The sequence below is a fragment of the Phyllobates terribilis genome, unplaced genomic scaffold (genome assembly GCF_046119375.1).
Source record: "Phyllobates terribilis strain yellow unplaced genomic scaffold, ASM4611937v1 Scaffold_86__1_contigs__length_6382490, whole genome shotgun sequence".
Taxonomy (NCBI): Eukaryota; Metazoa; Chordata; class Amphibia; order Anura; family Dendrobatidae; genus Phyllobates; species Phyllobates terribilis.
The window spans coordinates 2,262,490-2,285,428 of NW_027362846.1; positions in this window are offsets into that span (position 1 = coordinate 2,262,490).

Below are 22,939 nucleotides of genomic sequence, written 5' to 3' on the forward strand. Positions count from 1 at the left end.
TACAGACTCCTCCCCTTTGTATACCGCACTGCACAGGTTAGTCCCATCCATACCATTGTCCTGAGACTGTGCGCACATCTCTGTGTCACTGCTGATTTCCATCAGATACAGACTCCTCCCCTTTGTATACCGCACTGCTCAGGTTAGTCCCATTCATACCATTGTCCTGAGACTGTGCGCACATCTCTGTGTCACTGCTGATTTCCATCAGATACAGACTCCTCCCCTTTGTATACCGCACTGCTCAGGTTTGTCCCATCCATACCATTGTCCTGAGACTGTGCGCACATCTCTGTGTCACTGCTGATTTCCATCAGATACAGACTCCTCCCCTTTGTATACCGCACTGCTCAGGTTTGTCCCATCCATACCATTGTCCTGAGACTGTGCGCACATCTCTGTGTCACTGCTGATTTCCATCAGATACAGACTCCTCCCCTTTGTATACCGCACTGCACAGGTTAGTCCCATCCATACCATTGTCCTGAGACTGTGTGCACATCTCTGTGTCACTGCTGATTTCCATCAGATACAGACTCCTCCCCTTTGTATACTGCACTGCTCAGGTTAGACCCATCCATACCATTGTCCTGAGACTGTGCGCACATCTCTGTGTCACTGCTGATTTCCATCAGATACAGACTCCTCCCCTTTGTATACCGCACTGCTCAGGTTTGTCCCATCCATACCATTGTCCTGAGACTGTGCGCACATCTCTGTGTCACTGCTGATTTCCATCAGATACAGACTCCTCCCCTTTGTATACCGCACTGCTCAGGTTTGTCCCATCCATACCATTGTCCTGAGACTGTGCGCACATCTATGTGTCACTGCTGATTTCCATCAGATACAGACTCCTCCCCTTTGTATACCGCACTGCTCAGGTTAGTCCCATCCATACCATTGTCCTGAGACTGTGTGCACATCTCTGTGTCACTGCTGATTTCCATCAGATACAGACTCCTCCCCTTTGTATACTGCACTGTTCAGGTTATTCCCATCCATACCATTGTCCTGAGACTGTGCGCACATCTCTGTGTCGCTGCTGATTTCCATCAGATACAGACTCCTCCCCTTTGTATAATGCAATGCTCAGGTTAGTCCCATCCATACCATTGTCCTGAGACTGTGCGCACATCTCTGTGTCACTGCTGATTTCCATCAGATACAGACTCCTCCCCTTTGTATACCGCACTGCTCAGGTTAGTCCCATCCATACCATTGTCCTGAGACTGTGTGCACATCTCTGTGTCACTGCTGATTTCCATCAGATACAGACTCCTCCCCTTTGTATACCGCACTGCTCAGGTTAGTCCCATCCATACCATTGTCCTGAGACTGTGCGCACATCTCTGTGTCACTGCTGATTTCCATCAGATACAGACTCCTCCCCTTTGTATACCGCACTGCTCAGGTTAGTCCCATCCATACCATTGTCCTGAGACTGTGTGCACATCTCTGTGTCACTGCTGATTTCCATCAGATACAGACTCCTCCCCTTTGTATACCGCACTGCTCAAGTTAGTCCCATCCATACCATTGTCCTGAGACTGTGTGCACATCTCTGTGTCACTGCTGATTTCCATCAGATACAGACTCCTCCCCTTTGTATACCGCACTGCTCAGGTTAGTCCCATCCATACCATTGTCCTGAGACTGTGTGCACATCTCTGTGTCACTGCTGATTTCCATCAGATACAGACTCCTCCCCTTTGTATACCGCACTGCTCAGGTTAGTCCCATCCATACCATTGTCCTGAGACTGTGCGCACATCTCTGTGTCACTGCTGATTTCCATCAGATACAGACTCCTCCCCTTTGTATAACGCACTGCTCAGGTTAGTCCCATCCATACCATTGTCCTGAGACTGTGTGCACATCTCTGTGTCACTGCTGATTTCCATCAGATACAGACTCCTCCCCTTTGTATACCGCACTGTTCAGGTTAGTCCCATCCATACCATTGTCCTGAGACTGTGTGCACATCTCTGTGTCACTGCTGATTTCCATCAGATACAGACTCCTCCCCTTTGTATACCGCACTGCTCAGGTTAGTCCCATCCATACCATTGTCCTGAGACTGTGCGCACATCTCTGTGTCACTGCTGATTTCCATCAGATACAGACTCCTCCCCTTTGTATACTGCACTGTTCAGGTTAGTCCCATCCATACCATTGTCCTGAGACTGTGCGCACATCTCTGTGTCACTGCTGATTTCCATCAGATACAGACTCCTCCCCTTTGTATACTGCACTGCTCAGGTTAGCCCCATCCATACCATTGTCCTGAGACTGTGTGCACATCTCTGTGTCACTGCTGATTTCCATCAGATACAGACTCCTCCCCTTTGTATACTACACTGTTCAGGTTAGTTCCATCCATACCATTGTCCTGAGACTGTGTGCACATCTCTGTGTCACTGCTGATTTCCATCAGATACAGACTCCTCCCCTTTGTATACTGCACTGCTCAGGTTAGTCCCATCCATACCATTGTCCTGAGACTGTGCGCACATCTCTGTGTCACTGCTGATTTCCATCAGATACAGACTCCTCCCCTTTGTATACTGCACTGCTCAGGTTAGTCCCATCCATACCATTGTCCTGAGACTGTGCGCACATCTCTGTGTCACTGCTGATTTCCATCAGATACAGACTCCTCCCCTTTATATACTGCACTGTTCAGGTTAGTCCCATCCATACCATTGTCCTGAGACTGTGCGCACATCTCTGTGTCACTGCTGATTTCCATCAGATACAGACTCCTCCCCTTTGTATACCGCACTGCTCAGGTTAGTCCCATCCATACCATTGTCCTGAGACTGTGCGCACATCTCTGTGTCACTGCTGATTTCCATCAGATACAGACTCCTCCCCTTTGTATACCGCACTGCTCAGGTTAGTCCCATCCATACCATTGTCCTGAGACTGTGCGCACATCTCTGTGTCACTGCTGATTTCCATCAGATACAGACTCCTCCCCTTTGTATATTGCACTGCTCAGGTTAGTCCCATCCATACCATTGTCCTGAGACTGTGCGCACATCTCTGTGTCACTGCTGATTTCCATCAGATACAGACTCCTCCCCTTTGTATACTGCACTGTTCAGGTTAGTCCCATCCATACCATTGTCCTGAGACTGTGTGCACATCTCTGTGTCACTGCTGATTTCCATCAGATACAGACTCCTCCCCTTTGTATACCGCACTGCTCAGGTTAGTCCCATCCATACCATTGTCCTGAGACTGTGTGCACATCTCTGTGTCACTGCTGATTTCCATCAGATACAGACTCCTCCCCTTTGTATACTGCACTGTTCAGGTTAGTCCCATCCATACCATTGTCCTGAGACTGTGCGCACATCTCTGTGTCACTGCTGATTTCCATCAGATACAGACTCCTCCCCTTTGTATACCGCACTGCTCAGGTTAGTCCCATCCATACCATTGTCCTGAGACTGTGCGCACATCTCTGTGTCATTGCTGATTTCCATCTGCTACAGACTCCTCCCCTTTGTATACCGCACTGCTCAGGTTAGTCCCATCCATACCATTGTCCTGAGACTGTGCGCACATCTCTGTGTCACTGCTGATTTCCATCAGATACAGACTCCTCCCCTTTGTATACTGCACTGCTCAGGTTAGTCCCATCCATACCATTGTCCTGAGACTGTGCACACATCTCTGTGTCACTGCTAATTTCCATCAGATACAGACTCCTCCCCTTTGTATACCGCACTGTTCAGGTTAGTCCCATCCATACCATTGTCCTGAGACTGTGCGCACATCTCTGTATCACTGCTGATTTCCATCAGATACAGACTCCTCCCCTTTGTATACTGCACTGCTCAGGTTAGTCCCATCCATACCATTGTCCTGAGACTGTGCGCACATCTCTGTGTCACTGCTGAGTTCCATCAGATACAGACTCCTCCCCTTTGTATACCGCACTGCTCAGGTTAGTCCCATCCATACCATTGTCCTGAGACTGTGCGCACATCTCTGTGTCACTGCTGATTTCCATCAGATACAGACTCCTCCCCTTTGTATACTGCACTGCTCAGGTTAGTCCCATCCATACCATTGTCCTGAGACTGTGTGCACATCTCTGTGTCACTGCTGATTTCCATCAGATACAGACTCCTCCCCTTTGTATACTGCACTGTTCAGGTTAGTCCCATCCATACCATTGTCCTGAGACTGTGCGCACATCTCTGTGTCACTGCTGATTTCCATCAGATACAGACTCCTCCCCTTTGTATACCGCACTGCTCAGGTTAGTCCCATCCATACTATTGTCCTGAGACTGTGTGCACATCTCTGTGTCACTGCTGATTTCCATCAGATACAGACTCCTCCCCTTTGTATACTGCACCGTTCAGGTTAGTCCCATCCATACCATTGTCCTGAGACTGTGCGCACATCTCTGTGTCACTGCTGATTTCCATCAGATACAGACTCCTCCCCTTTGTATACCGCGCTGCTCAGGATAGCCCCATCCATACCATTGTCCTGAGACTGTGAGCACATCTCTGTGTCACTGCTAATTTCCATCAGATACAGACTCCTCCCCTTTGTATATTGCACTGCTCAGGTTAGTCCCATCCATACCATTGTCCTGAGACTGTGTGCACATCTCTGTGTCACTGCTGATTTCCATCAGATACAGACTCCTCCCCTTTGTATACCGCACTGCTCAGGTTAGCCCCATCCATACCATTGTCCTGAGACTGTGCGCACATCTCTGTGTCACTGATGATTTCCATCAGATACAGACTCCTCCCCTTTGTATACTGCACTGTTCAGGTTAGTCCCATCCATACCACTGTCCTGAGACTGTGTGCACATCTCTGTGTCACTGCTGATTTCCATCAGATACAGACTCCTCCCCTTTGTATACCGCACTGCTCAGGTTAGTCCCATCCATACCATTGTCCTGAGACTGTGCGCACATCTCTGTGTCACTGCTTATTTCCATCAGATACAGACTCCTCCCCTTTGTATACTGCACTGCTCAGGTTAGTCCCATCCATACCATTGTCCTGAGACTGTGTGCACATCTCTGTGTCACTGCTGATTTCCATCAGATACAGACTCCTCCCCTTTGTATAACGCACTGCTCAGGTTAGTCCCATCCATACCATTGTCCTGAGACTGTGTGCACATCTCTGTGTCACTGCTGATTTCCATCAGATACAGACTCCTCCCCTTTGTATACCGCACTGCTCAGGTTAGCCCCATCCATACCATTGTCCTGAGACTGTGCGCACATCTCTGTGTCACTGCTGATTTCCATCAGATACAGACTCCTCCCCTTTGTATACTGCACTGTTCAGGTTAGTCCCATCCATACCATTGTCCTGAGACTGTATGCACATCTCTGTGTCACTGCTGATTTCCATCAGATACAGACTCCTCCCCTTTGTATACCGCACTGCTCAGGTTAGTCCCATCCATACCATTGTCCTGAGACTGTGCGCACATCTCTGTGTCACTGCTGATTTCCATCAGATACAGACTCCTCCCCTTTGTATACCGCACTGCTCAGGTTAGTCCCATCCATACCATTGTTCTGAGACTGTGTGCACATCTCTGTGTCGCTGCTGATTTCCATCAGATACAGACTCCTCCCCTTTGTATAATGCACTGCTCAGGTTAGTCCCATCCATACCATTGTCCTGAGACTGTGCGCACATCTCTGTGTCACTGCTGATTTCCATCAGATACAGACTCCTCCCCTTTGTATACCGCACTGCTCAGGTTAGTCCCATCCATACCATTGTCCTGAGACTGTGCGCACATCTCTGTGTCACTGCTGATTTCCATCAGATACAGACTCCTCCCCTTTGTATAATGCACTGCACAGGTTAGTCCCATCCATACCATTGTCCTGAGACTGTGTGCACATCTCTGTGTCACTGCTGATGACTCGCCCCGTGGGCCGTGGGGCACTCGGATCCGGGCAATAGGGGGAACGATGGGAGTAGTAGTGGCAACCCGGTTCCGTGGCTCAGGGTGGTCAGGCCAGTGGTAGTCCGTTATTTGCTGATGTTTATGTCCGACTACGCCACCCGTGGATTTGCGGTTATTAGGAACCGCCGCTGCATGCAGACCGCTGGGGCTGATGACGTGTGCAGCTAGGGTAGTGTGACTCCCCACGGGAAGAGTGCGGCCCCAGGGCAGTATAGTGGATGGTGGGAGTGATGGTAGTGAGAGTCCCAGTGCTGCTAGTGCTGGAGGAGCAAGGAGCACGCAGACAACAGGTTGCAGTCCAGGGTCTTTACTAGAACAGGTAAATTGACCCACAAACAGTCCCAGCTAGGAGGGGACCTGGATGTCTGAGAGCAACGGGGAAATTGGCCCTGGTCAGGGTGAGGGTGTAGGCCTACCGTGCTTTCTGTGCTCCTTCTGGCTATCTCCTCCTGATAGGGTAACAGCCCACGTTTCCGAGCTTTCCGTGTTTTCTCGCCTGTATGGCCTGCGACGTGGGTTCCTTTCTGCTCCCAGCCTTGTACGGCTTTACTGGTCCCTTCGGTTCTGGCAGGGCCTCCAGGCTTCTTAGGCCAAGGAATGTACAGTCCCTTGCGGACTGGTTCTCTGCTGGGGGATGTGGAATCCTTCCAGCCTCAGACACCAAAGTCTGGTAAAGTTAAGTCTTTTCTCTGCCAAGACAGGCTCTCTTTGCCTCTTGTCTCTGGCTTGTGGCTCTCCTCCTGCCACACTTCCTCTTAGGTGCAATCAACTTTCTGTCCCTGCTCCACTCTGGGACACGTCTCAGTGCTGAGACAGGCAATCCAGTTCTCCCTAACCCTGCCCTCAGTACCAGCTTTAATAGGGGCAGCCAGCTCCCCCTACTGGCCTGAGACAGGAGGCATTGCATGCTAATGTTCCCCTGACTAGAAAACCTCCCCCTTGCTCTCAGACACAGCTTTAATTACACTTGTGGCATCCAGGTCAGGGTGACACATTCCCCCCTAGTGAAATTTAGTACTCCGGGACTAAACAGTAAACAAAGATAATATACATAACAATAAAACATTAATAGACAGACGACGCACAAATTGAGTTCTTAAGGTCACAGTGTGGCCTGTGACCGGGTGTCCATATCACCAAAACAACGGGAGCCTTAACCAGGTGGGGGTCTGTCCTACCCCAAGTCCTTCACAGTCTTAGTTCATTCCTTGGTTAGGCTCCAAACGCAGTCCATACAAGGTCCCGGTTATAAAAAGTCCATAACCTTTGAGTCCTTACGGTAGCTGCAAGAAACTGAAACACAGAATTACCAAACATGCATGTAACTTGGCAAACAACTGAACATTTGGCAACAGGGTTATTTACAATTAGTGCACCCTATATTCTCCAGCGAGCGGGTATCTGTCCCTTTGTGCTCCTGGTTGACCTACGTAGCCCACTGTCTGGTGGTGGACCAACCTGGCTTTCCCCACTAGCGTTAGGGGTACAGCTACCAGCTGGGTGTACAGGTAGGACAGGCAGCTGTCTGCGGGTTCTTTGGCTTACCGCAGGCATGGCAGGCTCACTGTCAGCAGAGGGTTGACTCTCCTGGGCTGCTGGTACAGGCTCTTCTGCCTCTGGAACCGCTTGCTCCTCTTCACCTTCCGGCTCTGGTGTTGATTGTTGCTGTGCCGCTTGCAGGAAATGCAGGACAGGTACCACTATGGCATCATTTATGCGAGTCCAGGACTGAGGGAACTCTCCGAGAACGGTGCTGATCATTTCTTCCTTGTCCTCTGCAGGGTTCAAGGTCACTCTGATCCTCTTCTGCACTACGGAGTTGCTCGGGGCATCTTTTGAGGTGGTCTCTGGAGACGACACTAGTGGTTTCTCCTCCGTCCTTGGTGATTACGCACACCTTTGGGTTGTCGTGGTCAGACTGCAGTACGGTGTAGGGTTCCCTTTCCCACTGGTCGTCCAACTTATATAGCCTTCTTTTTCGCTTTAGGACTTGCTCACCAGGTTCTAGGGGACCAGCAGGGGCGTGTTGATTGAAGAGTTTTTCTTGCCTCTCTCTCACCTGGGCCAGGCTCTTCTCCACACTCTCCTGTACCTTCTTGTACTGCAGTTGCCTTTCCGTATCCCAGTCCGCATCCGGGGAGGTGTCCTCAGGTATTAGGACTCCCATCTCCAGGTCTACGGGCAGCTTACCTGGTCTAGCTCGCATCAGGTAAGCCGGGGTGCAGTTTGTAGCATTCACCGGGATATTGTTGTATAGGTCTATCAGGTCCAGCAGTTTTTCTGGCCACAGGTTGCGTTCCTCCAGGGGCAACGTCTTCAGGAGATCAATGACTATATTGTTCATCTTCTCACACATCCCGTTGGTTTGGGGGTGGTAAGGCTTTGTACGAATCTTCTTACAGCCATAGAGGTTGCAGAACTCCTGGAAGATTTCAGCCTCGAACGCTGGACCCTGGTCTGTCAGGACCTGTTCCGGATACCCGTGTGGATGGCAGAAATATTGCTGGAAGGCTCTGGCCGCTGTTTGGGCTGTCAAGTCCTTTACCGGGACCACCACGAGAAAACGGGAATAGTGGTCCACGATTGTAAGGGCGTAGATGTACCCTGACCGGCTTGGAGCCAACTTGACGTGGTCTAGAGCTACAAGCTCAAGAGGCTGCGTGGTGACGATGGGCCTCAAGGGTGTCTTCTGGCTGGCACGGTCCTTCCTCCTTAGGTGACAAGGGCCACAGTCTCTGCACCATTTTTCTACAGCTCCTCTCATGCCGACCCAAAAGAACCTTCCTCTTAGTAGGAACTCCAGTTTCTTCCAACCGAAGTGTCCCGCTCTGTCATGGTAAGCCCCCAGGACCATATCTGCATCCCGCCTTGGGACCACGACTTGCCAGGTCAGCTCGTGCGTCCGGTGGTTGACAATCCTTCTGCACAACTTGCCTTCGTAGAGGAACAGCTTGCTCTTCTCTTTCCATAGCTGATTGGCTTCCTCTGGAGCATCCGGATCTATGCGGGCATCTTCCTGGGTCAGCAGATCTTTCACCAGGCGGACAGCAGGGTCACTATCTTGGGTCTCGGCCCAGCTGTGGTGAGGTAGGGGGTTGATCATCACAGTTGTTAGATCCTCCTCTTTCACGCGGTGAGAGTATTGAGCGGCTCCATACCGGTGAAACGTGGGGAGTTCTACCTCCTCCAGCTCTTCTGGGTCTTCGTCACCTTCAGGTAAGTGAGGCATCCTTGATAGGGCGTCCGCGTTGGCATTGGTTTTGCCTGCCCGGTACTTGATCACGAAGTCATAGTTGGAGAGACGGGCCATCCACCGCTGTTCCAGGGCACCCAGTCTTGCATTGTCCAGGTGTGTCAACGGGTTGTTGTCCATGTACACGGTGAACTTCGCGGAGGCCAGGTAATGCTTGAAGCGTTCCGTCACGGCCCAGACCACCGCCAAGAATTCTAGCTTGAAGGAGCTGTAATTCTCCGGGTTCCTCTCGGTGGGCCTCAGCTTCCGGCTGGCGTACGCGATCACCCTTTCTCTGCCCTGTTGGTTTTGGGACAGTACGGCTCCCAGTCCCACATTACTGGCGCCCGTGTAGAGAATAAAAGGCTGGCCATAATCAGGGTAGGCCAGGATCTCATCCCCCGTGAGGGCCATCTTCAACTGGCGGAAGGACTCCTCTTCTGGTTTATCCCACTTGAAGGGTGGCTTTTGACTTCTGGACTTAGACTGTCCGATCAGGAGGTCCTGAATTGGAGCTGCCATCTTGGTAAACCCGGGGATGAATCTTCGGTAGTAGCCTACCAACCCGAGAAACTGTCTCACCTCTTTGATGTTCGAGGGGCTTGGCCAGCTCTTGATTGCCGTGACCTTGTCAGGGTCGGGGGCCACTCCTTCCACGCTTACCATGTGCCCTAGGTACTGGACCTTTGGTTTCAACAGGTGACACTTCGATGGTTTCACCTTCAGGCCGTAGCCTGCCAGGGCTTCGAACACCTCGGCCAGGTGCTTTAGATGGTCCTCGTAGGTTTTCGAATAGACGATCACGTCGTCCAGGTAAAGGAGGACCGTCTCGAAGTTTCGGTGCCCTAGACAGCATTCCATCAGCCGCTGGAAGGTCCCTGGTGCGTTGCAGAGCCCGAAAGGCATACAGTTGAACTCACTCAGTCCCATCGGGGTGGTGAAGGCGGTCTTCTCCTTGTCAGCCTCTGCCACAGGAACCTGCCAGTACCCGCTAGTAAGGTCCAAAGTAGAAAAGAAGTTAGCTGATTTTAGTGCGGCTAAAGACTCCTCTATTCTAGGCAGCGGATATGCGTCTTTGTGGGTGATACGGTTGATTTGTCTATAGTCGACGCACATTCTCATGGTGCCGTCTTTCTTTTTCACCAGAACCAAGGGGGCTGCCCAGGGGCTACAGCTGTCTCTAATGACCCCAGCTTCTTTCATTTCTCTTAGCATGCCCTTGGCGTTCCGATAGTGTGCAGGGGGTACAGGTCGGTGTCTTTCTTTTATTGGTGGGTGGCTCCCTGTGGGGATGTGGTGTTCTATCCCTTTTACTCTGAGGAAGTCTAGCGGGTGCTTACTAAAGACTCTCTCGTACTCCTGTACCACCCGGTAGACTCCTTGTTTTTGGTGCAGGGGAGTGGAGTCAGCACCCACGTGGATTTTCTGGCACCAGTCCTCCTTTTGTTTCTGGGAGCCATTACCCTCCGCCTGAGGAGATGGAGGCAAGGGTTCCGCGGCCCTGATAGCTTTGTGTTCGACAACAAACAGTTTGGCGAGTGTAGCGTACCTGGGTAAGTGTACTTCCCTCTCCCCAATGTTGAGGATGCGGACGGGCACCCTCCCATGACGGACATCAACCACCCCCCTGGCTGTCAAAATGGTGGGCCTGCTGTCTGAGTACACGGGTTCTACCATGGCTTGGTAGTCTCTACCTCTCAACCCGATTGCAGTCCGACACCAGATCATCATTTCACTTTTGGGAGGCATGGAAATGGGGAATGGGTCACTCAGTCTTACGCTACCGATCTCACCACCAGACAGTTCTACCTGCTGCCGTCTCATCAGGGCTTTTATCTCCTTGTTGAGGACTCTCTGTTGGCTGGAACTAGCATTCACCGCCACCTGTTGTAGAATTACAATTACCTCTGAAAGACAATTTTCAATTACGTTAGTACCCACAGTTATTTTAGGGTGACTTTCACGACGATCAATGTCCACAATAATTACTCCCTGTGCCGGCAGTTCAACTTTACCAATTTTAATGGTCATCTCCTTGAACTCCATCTGCGGCACGGGTAAGCCATTACTGGCGATGATGCTCAAGTTACTGTCTGGATACCGTGTGATATCAGCATCAGTCCAATACTGCTTAAAAAGTACATAAGGGATAGTGGTTACTTGTGACCCAGTATCCAGCAAGGCGCTCATGGGGATACCGTCCAGCACCACGGGTAAAACCAGGCGCCCCCCAACGTACTTATTACGCCAATTGTAAGGGCCTGGTGATCTTATGCCTGGGGGTTGGCCCTCTGCCCCAGGTTGGACCCGTTTAAATTACAGTACCTGGAAATGTGTCCGGGCTGGTTGCATCGACGGCAAATGGGCTGTCCATCCTCTGCGTAGCGGTCTGTGGGCCTCCCTCGGAACGACGGGATCCTCCTCTGTCGACGCCACGGGACATCCTCCGGACTTGAAGCCAGCTCGATGGGTCTTGACGGGTCCACTTGCAACGCCTGGACGGTCCTGGTCAACGCCGCGACGCTCCTGGTCAGCTCCTGGACTTGGTGGTGCAGGTCTTTCGACGGGGCTTGGTTCAGGGCCTGTGCATCAGCCCCCACGGGGTCCATAGAGGAGGGCGCCGCCTCCTGGTGGTAGGTGAGAGCAGGGCGCCGGGGTTTATAGCGCCACTGGTTGCAGATTCACGGAGCACCCTTATGGCCCTGTCCTTAAATTGGGCAAAGGTCAGGTCGGGGTTCTGAAAGAACATGAGGCGCAGCTGGGCCCTGTGGGCGCTGGACAGCAGACCTTCTATGAATTGTTCTGTTAGCAGCTTATCCGTTTCCTGCACACTGCCAGGGTCAGTTTGTTGAATAGCCCTCAAGGCTTCCTGCAGATTTAGGGCATAGTCTCTGATGCTGTCCTGTGCCCGCTGCTTACATCCAAAGAACCTCATTTTAATCTCAGCGGAGGTACATGTGTCAAAGGTACCCCCACAGCCGGGCCAGAATACCCTTCACAGTCCTTTTCTCCTCAGTGGGCCATGATTTTACCTCCCTTTGGGCTGTGCCAGTTAACTGCCCTGTCAATATGCTGACCTTCCGTTCCTCTGTCAGGGGGTAAACCTGGAACAAACTGTACAGCCTTTCCTTAAAGTCAGTTAGGGCATTGGGCTCCCCTGAGTACTTGGGCAGCCAGGCCGCTCCAGGGATGTAGGGCAGGGAAAAGGGCATCACCGCTCCTGCAGCTGCGTTGGTGGTAGTGGGCGCCTCTGTGTCCGACATCTTCCTCCCCCCTAGTTAAGCGTGGCCTACCTTCCGACGATCCTGTTCTGTAGGCCGCGGCTCCGCTGCTGCTGCTCTGGACGAGGACCTTGCGTCGCGTCCTGATGACGTCAGCGTCGCTCTCTCTCCCTTCCAGGACCTTGCGCAGCATCGGTGCGTGGGGCGGAGCTTCGGATCTCGCGCGGTTTTGACGTCCACGCCCCTCTTCTTCCCGCGTGGCGTCCTAAAGATGGCGTCCGATGGCGGGAAACAGCTGCGGATGGCAGGAAGATGGCAGAAGACGGCAGGAAACGGTCCAAGATGGCGTCTGATGGCGGGAATCGGCTCCGGATGGCGGGAAACGACTCCGGACGGCGGGAAACTTCGCCACAGGTAAGTTACAAAAGTCTTTTTCAGGCACGCAGTACCCGGTGGTTGCGGGCACGAAATCCTGCCGACTACGCCAAAGCTGACTCGCCCCCTGGGCCGTGGGGCACTCGGATCCGGGCAATAGGGAACGATGGAGGTAGTAGTGGCAACCCGGTTCCGTGGCTCAGGGTGGTCAGGCCAGTGGTAGTCCGTTATGTGCTATTGATTATGTCCGACTACGCCACCCGTGGATTTGCGGTCATTAGGAACCGCCGCTGCAAGGCAGACCGCTGGGGCTGATGATGTATGCAGCTGGGATGGTGTGACTCCCCACGGGAAGAGTGCGGCCCCAGGGCAGTGTAGTGGATGTTGGGATTGATGGTAGTGAGAGTCCCAGTGCTGATAGTGCTGGAGGAGCAAGGAGCACGCAGACAACAGGTTGCAGTCCAAGGTCTTTACTAAAACAGGTAAACTGACCCATAAACAGTCCCGGCTAGGAGGGGACCTGGATGTCTGAGAGCAACGGGGAAGTTGGCCCTGGTCAGGGTGAGGGTGTAGGCCTACCGTGCTTTCTGCGCTCCTTCTGGCTATCTCCTCGTTATAGGGTAACAGCCCACGTTTCCGAGCTTTCTGTGTATTCTCGCCTGTATGGCCTGCGACGTGGGTTCCTTTCTGCTCCCAGCCTTGTACGGCTTTACTGGTCCCTTCGGTTGTGGCAGGGCCTCCAGGCTTCTTAGGCCAAGGAATATACAGTCCCTTGCGGACTGGTTATCTGCTGGAGGATGTAGAATCCTCCCAGCCTCAGACACCAAAGTCTGGTAAAGTAAGTCTTTTATCTGCCAAGACAGGCTCACTTCGCCTCTTGTCTCTGGCTTGTGGCTCTCCTCCTGCCACACTTCCTCTTAGGTGCAATACAAAACTGTCTGTCCCTGCTCTGCTCTGGGACAAGTCTCAGTCCTGAGACAGGCCTTCAAGTTCTCCCTAACCCTGCCCCCAGTACCAGCTTTTATAGGGGCAGCCAGCTCCCCCTACTGGCCTGAGACAGGAGGCATTGCATGCTAATGTTCCCCTGACTAGAGAACCTCCCCCTTGCTCTCAGACACAGCTTTAATTACACTTGTGGCATCCAGGCCAGGGTGACACAGCAGCACGCCATGAGGAGCAAGGAGAAGCCTTGCAGCTGACCTCTAACAACGTGAGTAAAGCTTGGAAGACTACATCCATTGCCTCCGGTCCATTATTGCAGCGCGACACCACACTGCACCACTGCACCTACTACGACTCCCCTCATCCTCCTTTTTCCTCTGCCCTGAGGCCCTGCTCCGCCTGTGGGGAGTAGTACTACCATCGGCTGCCACAACATCCCGCCTCAGAGGACTGCAGCAGCGCTGGTGGCGCATCACCAGACACCACAGGTGGTGTCGTCGTTTATCCACTCATAATTGCCACTCATCAACTAGCCCCTATTTTTAATGTGTGCGCCCTGGGCATGGACCGGGCCGAGGCCGCGACTGCATCCCCATTCTACCAACTGGGCCCGCCGTCCGAGTACACCCCTTTCCCAGGGAGGGCTAGCCGCTACTGAAACAGCTAGTGGCGGGTCACACAAGGGCGGGACGTAAGCGCAAATGCAAACAAGTACCCAACACAGAGCAAAAAACGCCATTATTAGAGTCACCTGTTTGGAATCTCTCTAGCTACATCTTATCTGAGAGTCAAATTTCTCTCCTGGCTAAAGGCCTGAGCTTTTCACCTTCTAACGACTTCGACATTTTCAGAACAATTCTGGATGTTAACAAACTAGCACGTAACCTCACCATCCGATGTCATTTTATGGACATGAAAAATCCACAGAATACAGCTTCAGAAGAAGTTTCTCCTAGGACAAGCCAGGATTCCATGTTATTATTCACAGAACAACAGTCTTTATTACAAATGAAACAATTCGAGACGGAATCTTTAATTCCAAATGTAAATTTAAATGAGGACTTTCGGGCTGGTAATCCTTTCTTTTACCCACTTCAGTCCAGACCATTGGTTCTGGATCAGTTCCAGGACTTAATTGAAAAAGAACTAGTGGAATTAAAGAATGAATTATCTTCTACTAATCATTTGGACTCTAATCTGACATATAGAGAAAAAGACGCTCTGAAAAAATTAAAGGATAATTCAGACATACTAGTCCGCTCAGCGGATAAAGGTGGCACTATAGTACTGAATGCAGGATTGTATAAAAAATTGAATTTGATGGATTTAGAAAATAGGGATGTTTATTTGGAGTTAGCTAGAGATCCTACTGTTGAGTTTAATGCTGCTATGTATAATCTATTAAACGAAGGTTTGCACTGAGGGGCCCTAAAAAAAAAATTAATGGAATATTTATACGTAGATCACCCAATTGTTCCAGTTTACCATTCGCCTCCAAAAATACATAAAAATATTTTCCCACCGCCTTTAACCCCTTTACTACCCAAGGTGGTTTGCACATTAATGACCAGGCCAATTTTTACAATTCTGACCACTGTCACTTTATGAGGTAATTACTCTGGAACGCTTCAACGGATCCCCCTTATTCTGAGATTGTTTTTTCGCGACATATTGTACTTCATGATTGTGGTAAAATTTCTCCGATATCACTTGCATTTATTTGTGACAAAAACTGAAATTTGGCGAAAATTTTTGAAAATTTTGCAATTTTCAAAATTTTAATTTTTATGCCCTTAAATCAGAGAGATATGTCACACAAAATAGTTAATAAATAACATTTCCCACATGTCTACTTTACATCAGCACAATTTTGGAACCAAATTTTTTTTTTATTAGAGAGCTATAAGGGTTAAAAGTTGACCAGAGATTTCTCATTTTTCCAACAAAATTTACAAAACCATTTTTTTAGGGACCACATCACATTTGAAGTCACTTTGAGGGGTCTTTATGACAGAAAATACCCAAAAGTAAGACCACTCTAAAATCTGCACCCCCAAGGTGCTCAAAACCACATTCAAGAAATTTATTAACCCTTCAATTGCTTCACAGAAATTTTTGGAATGTGCAAGAAAAAAATTAACATTTAATTTTTTTCACAAAAATGTTACTTTAGACCCAATTTTTTTTATTTTCACAGGGTTAACAGGAAAAAATGGACCCCAAAATTTGTTGTTCAGTTTCCCCTGACCACGCAGATACCCCATATGTGGGGAAAAACCACTGTTTACGCGTTGATGTGCCTAAACAGTGGAAAGCCCCCACAAGTGACACCATTTTGGAAACTAGACCCCTCAGAGAACCTTTACAGAAGTTTATAACATGGAGCCATGAAAATAAAAAATTATGTTTTAGCCCCAATTTTTTTATTTTCACAAGGGTAAGAGGAGAAAATAGACCCCAAAAACTTTTTGCAATTTCTCCTGAGTACGCCAATACCCTATATGTGGGGAAAATACAGTGTTTGGGTGCACGGCAGAGTTCAGAAGGGAAGGAGCACTGTGTGACTTTTTGAACGCAAAATTTGCTGGAATTGAGGGCAGACGCCATGTCACGTTTGAAGAGCCCCTGATGTGCCTAAATAGTTGAAACCCCCCACAAGTGACCCCATTTTGGAAACTACAACCCTTAAGGATTTTATCAAGGGGTATAATGAACATTTTGAACCCGGTACGACACATAATTTGATAACATTAGGTCATCATATTGAATAAGTTGTCATTAGTCTTGAGCACAAGTGCTCGCCACTTCAGTTTGCATCGTGTTCTCGGGTATGCACCATGTATCTCACGTGCTCGAGTGACATGCTCGAGTCCTGCCCACATGTTTCACGGTTATTAGACACCCAAAACAAACATGCAGGGATTGCTGGTGCATGGCAGGCAATCCCCACAAGTTTTTTTTGACTGTGAAGCATATGGGCAGAGACTCGAGCACCCGCGATACTCAATGCATACCCGAGCACCCGATGCAAACTCAAGTAGCGAGCACTTGTGCTCAACACTAGTCGCCATATCGTCATCTTTTTTTTTTTTGCTTTTGAATAAAATCCTAACCCTAGAGTTTATTTTTTACACCGTTCCTTGTGCAGTATAAGTGATTAGACGACTTTATTCTTTGGGTCGGTGCGATTACAGCGAAGCTCATCAAGAGAAGAGTGTGCAAAGCAGTCATCAAAGCAAGAGGTGGCTACTTTGAAGAACCTAGAATATAAGACATATTTTCTGTTGTTTCACATTTTTTTGTTAACTATATAATTCCACATGTGTTAATTCATAGTCTTGATGCCTTCAGTGTGAATGTACAATTTTCATAGTCATGAAAATACAGAAAAATCTTTAAATGAGAAGGTGTGTCCAAACTTTTGGTCTGTACTGTACGTATTAGTACGCCCTGGGCTGTAAAGGGGTTAAGACCCATAGTGGTGGGGATTGGTTCCCATGGTGAAAAATTAAGTGCCTGGATGGATTTTTACCTACAGCCTCTGGCTCAGGAAACTCCGAGTTACATTAGGGATTCAAAATTCATAGTGACCATTTTTGATAAAGTTGAATGGCCAAAAAACTTTGGATGATTGTCCTGTGATGTGGTGGCATTATACCCCCTCAATTCCTCACCATATTGCTTTAGCATGTTTAACCTACCACCTTGACACATACAGTTCGTACACTATAGAAATAAAAGAATTTCTGGTCATAGCAGTACAGTTCCTCTTAGAGTGTAATTATTTTAGCTTTGATAAAAGTTTTTTTTTTACAGAAAAGAGGAGTCGGCATGGGCAGTAAATTTTCTCCTTCGCTAGTGAACATAGTGATGTGTAGGTGGAGGAGCTTTTCATTTACCATAATGATAACACATATAGTGGACACATTGTGTGGTACGGTAGATTTATTGATGACCTCCTCCTGGTGTGGGGGGCACACAGGAGGAGGTGGTACAATTTGTACAGTACATCAACTGCAATCATTTTAATCTTAAATTCACTTAGTTCTACCATTCATCCAAAATTACTTTTTTGGATCTCAAACTTGAGGCTACCAAGGAGAAAGAATTGGTCAAAATTAATCCCCACAGAAAATCTACAGCCTCAAATTCTATTCTATCAGCTAAATGTTGTCATCCGCCACATATTAAGAGAAATATCCCTTACGATGAGCTTATACGAACAATACGAAATTGTTCAGATAACATCACTTTTCAGAAGGAATCAGAAAAAATGTGTAACAGACTATCCAATAGGTGCTATCCCGAGTGGTCTTTAAGAAAAGCGAGTAGAATTGTCTCCAATATAAATCGGAAAGATATACTCCGAAATAAACAGAAAAATAACATTAACACATTGGATACTAGGGTAACGTTTTCTACCACCTATAGTCCTCAGTATAATAAAATTACATCTAGAATTAAAAAGTATAACCCTATTATATATCAGAACAAGAAACTAAAAAACCTACTTTCTAATGCCATCCGCTTTGTAGCCAGGAAAGCGCCCGCTCTGGGAACCATCCTTTCTCCTAGCTTATACACCAGTGAGACTAATACTGTACAACCAAATTGGCTCAGCACAAAAGGTTTCTTCAGATGTGGAGCCAATCGGTGCAAAGCGTGTCTACACGCGGTTAAAACAGATCGTTTTATGTCCTTAAGTAATGATAGAGAATATAAAATTCATGATGTCCTCAATTGTAATTCATCAGGGGTTATATACCTTATAGAATGCACCTTGTGTAAGGTCCACTATGTGGGTTGTACCACAGGTGCGCTGAAAGTCCGTATCAGAAGACATCTTTCTGATGCCATTAATTTGGAAGCCATAAATACATCAGCAGTATCAAGGCATTTTGCGAGAGTTCATAAAGGTGACACCTCATTCTTTAAATATATGGAGATAGAGAAGGTATATAGATCCACACGAGGGGGGGATCATAAGTGCAAACTTCTGAACCGGGAGTCCCTGTGGATTTTCACATTGGATACCACAGGGGTTAAATTCAAGACAGGATCTGATACTGCAGTATTAAGAAATATAATTCTGCATTTATTTCCATGCATGTACACTGGGTACGGAAAGTATTCAGACCCCTTTACATTTTTCACTCTTTGTTTCATTGCAGCCATTTGGTAAATTCTAAAAAGTTCATTTTTTCTCATTAAAGTCCACTCTGCACCCCATCTTGTCTGAAAGAAAAGAGAAATGTAGAAATTTTTGCAAATTTAATAAAAAAGAAAAACTGAAATATCACACGGGCATAAGTATTGAGACCCTTTGCTCAGTATTGAGTAGAAGCACCCTTTTGGGCTAGTACAGCCATGAGTCTTCTTGGAAATGATGCAACAAGTTTTTCACACCTGCATTTTGGGATCCTCTGCCATTCTTCCTTGCAGATCCTCTCCAGTTCCGTCAGGATGAATGGTAAACGTTGGTGGACAGCCATTTTCAGGTCTCTCCAAAGATGCTCAATTGGGTTTAGGTCAGGGCTCTGGCTGGGCCAGTCAAGAATGGTCACATAGTTGTTCTGAAGCCACTCCTTTGTTATTTTAGCTGTGTGCTTAGGGTCATTGTCTTTGTTGGAAGGTGAACCTTTGGCAAAGTGTGAGGTGCAGAGCACTCTGGAAGAGGTTTTCATCCAGGATATCTCTGTACTTGGCCGCATTCATGTTTCCTTCAATTGCAACCAGTCGTCCTGTCCCTGCAGCTGAAAAACACACCCATAGCATGATACTGCTGTTATGATCTGCTACAAGAACTAAGGAAAGAGAGGAAATCTGTCCATACAATAGGACTAAGCTGATTCCCTACGATGCAGCGGGCAGCCTGTTCCTTGTGAACAGACCCGCCTTCGTCCGCGGCTAGTCTGAACGCAGACCTATAGATTAAAGGGAGGGGTCCCTAAAAGAACTAAGGACTGGGACAAAATTGGACACCTCCTGGCAGAAGTAGTAGCAGAAGAAGACAAACAGACAAAAGTACTTAGTGGTCCAAGGACCAAACTAACTAGAGAGATACAGTAGGTACAAAGCACCTGGCTAGATTAAGAGTCAAAGTAACACTGAAGTCCAGCAAAGCCTGAAGGGCGGAGCTGGAATAAATAGGCAGAAGGTCACGTGACCACAAAATAGAAAAAACTAACAGGAGGGTTCTAACAACTGCCACCACCATGTTTCACTGTTGGGATTGTATTAGGCAGGTGATGAGCAGTGTCTGGTTTTCTCCACACATACCACTTAGAATTATCACCAAAAAGTTCTATCTTCGTCTCATCAGACCAGAGAATCTTATTTCTCATAGTCTGGGAGTCCTTCATGTGTTTTTGAGCAAACTCTATGCGGGCTTTCATATGTCTTGCACTGAGGAGAGGCTTCCGTCTGGCCACTCTGCCATAAAGGCCCAACTGGTGGAGGGCTGCAGTGATAGTTGACTTTGTGGAACTTTCTCCCATCTCCCTACTGCATCTCTGGAGCTCAGCCACAGTGATCTTGGGGTTCTTCTTTACCTCTCTCACCAAGGCTCTTCTCCCACGATTGCTCAGTTTGGCCGGACGGCCAGGTCTAGGAAGACTTCTGGTGGTCCCAAACTTCTTCCATTTAAGGATTATGGAGGCCACTTTGCTCTTATGAACCTTGAGTAATGCAGAAATTCTTTTATAACCTTGGCTAGATGTGTGCCTTGCCACAATTCGGTCTCTGAGCTCCTTGGGCAGTTCCTTTGAGCTCATGATTCTCATTTGGTCTGACATGCACTGTGAGCTGTGGGGTCTTATATAGACAGGTGTGTGCCTTTCCAAATCAAGTCCTATCAGTTTAATTAAACACATGTGGACTCCATTGAAGGAGTAGAACCATCTCAAGGAGGATCACAAGGAAATGGACAGCATGTGACTTAAATATGAGTGTCTGAGCAAAGGATCTGAATACTTATGACCATGTGATATTTCAGTTTTTCTTTTTTAATAAATTTGCAAAAAATTCTACATTGCTGTTTTTTTCAGTCAAGATGGGGTGCAGAGTGTACTTTAATGAGAAAAAAAATGAACTTTTTAGAATTTATCAAATGGCTGCAATGAAACAAAGAGTGAAAAATTTAAAGGAGTCTGAATACTTTCCGCACTCACTGTATGTATCTATATACACTGCTCCAAAAATAAAGGGAACACTTAAAACAACAGAATATAACTCCAAGTAAATCAAACTTCTGTGAAATCAAACTGTCCACTTAGGAAGCAACACTGATTGACAATCAATTTCACATGCTGATGTGCAAATGGAATAGACAATAGATGGAAATTATTGGCAATTATCAAGACACCCTCAATAAAGGAGTGGTTCTGCAGGTGGGGACCACAGACCACATCTCAGTACCAATGCTTTCTGGTTGATGTTTTGGTCACTTTTGAATGTTGGTTGTGCTTTCACACTCGTGGTAGCATGAGACAGACTCTACAACCCACAGAAGTTGCTCAGATAGTGTAGCTCATCCAGGATGGCACATCAATGCGAGCTGTGGCAAGAAGGTTGGCTGTGTCCAGAGGCTGGAGGCGCTACCAGGAGACAGGCCAGTACACCAGGAGATGTGGAGGGGGCCATAAGAGGGCAACAACCCAGCAGCAGGACCGCTACCTCCGCCTTTGTGCAAGGAGGAACAGGAGGAGCACTGCCAGAGCCCTGCAAAATGACCTCCAGCAGGCCACAAATGTGCATGTGTCTGCACAAACGGTTAGATACCGACTCCATGAGGGTGGTATGAGGGCCCGACGTCCACAGCTAGGGGTTGTGCTCACAGCCCAACACCATGCAGGACGCTTGGCATTTGCCAGAGAACACCAGGATTGGCAAAGTCGCCACTCGCGCCCTGTGCTCTTCACAGATGAAAGCAGGTTCACACTGAGCACATGTGACAGACGTGACAGAGTCTGGAGACGCCGTGGAGAGCGACATCCTTCAGCATGACCGCTTTGGCAGTGGGTGAGTAATGGTGTGGGGTGGCATTTCTTTAGAGGGCCGCACAGCCCTCCATGTGCTCGCCAGAGGTAGCCTGACTTCCATTAGGTTCCGAAATGAGATCCTCAGACCCCTTGTGAGACCATATGCTGGTGCAGTTGGCCCTGGGTTCCTCCTGATGCAGGACAATGCTAGACCTCATGTGGCTGAAGTGCATCAGCAGTTCCTGCAAGATGAAGGCATTGAAGCTATGGACTGGCCCGCCCGTTCCCCAGACCTGAATCCGATTGAGCACATCTGGGACATCATATCTCGCTCCATCCGCCAACGTCACGTTACACCACAGACTGTCCAGGAGTTGGCGGATGCTTTAGTCCAGGTCTGAGAGGAGATCCCACAGGAGACCATCCGCAACCTCATCAGGAGAATGCCCAGGCGTTGTAGGGAGGTCATACAGGCACGTGGATATATATATATATATATATATATATATATATATGCCTTTTTGTCATTCTAGTAGTAGGGCCATAATTAAGACATGATTTGTTGAAACGCGTAGGTCTGTAAGCTATGATAGTTGCACATTTGCTGTATTCTTTGTGGAGCAGTGTTTTATATGGCTAATAAAAGCTAAGTTTTAATATTTTTTCTACTAAACAAACCTTTACGCTGGATCATTTGCACTTTTCCCTTGTCTGACTACACTTACGTTTCGCCCTGGTACCTCTTATCTGCATCTCCAGAAGTTTCCCATTTCTCTATTATACTCTTCAAATTACATTTTGAGACTTTCTCCTCCTGTTGTTGCACATATTTTTTTCCCTTCATCTGCACAGGTATCATTAATCTATCAACTATAATGGCCTTACCTGGTCCTGCAGGTCCTGTTTCCCGTACACATGACGTGGGCAGTGCACGGCATGCCGCTAGTTTTTATTCTGAGTGCTCTTATATACGGTGGTAGTTTTACACAATGTTGAGCCTGTGATCTGCAGAGTGAAATGTCTGACTGCTAGAACAGAAGTATACGGCAGATTCTACAGCATGGATACATAAAGGACGTCCTGGGGGAATATACCTCCCTCCAACACTCGTCCAGTCCCTGCCTCACACTAGAGACATTTATAATAACTCCAGGACTATGGAGCTGGTCATTTTCTCATAATCTGTGGCCATTATTAGTGATCTCGCATTGTACGGT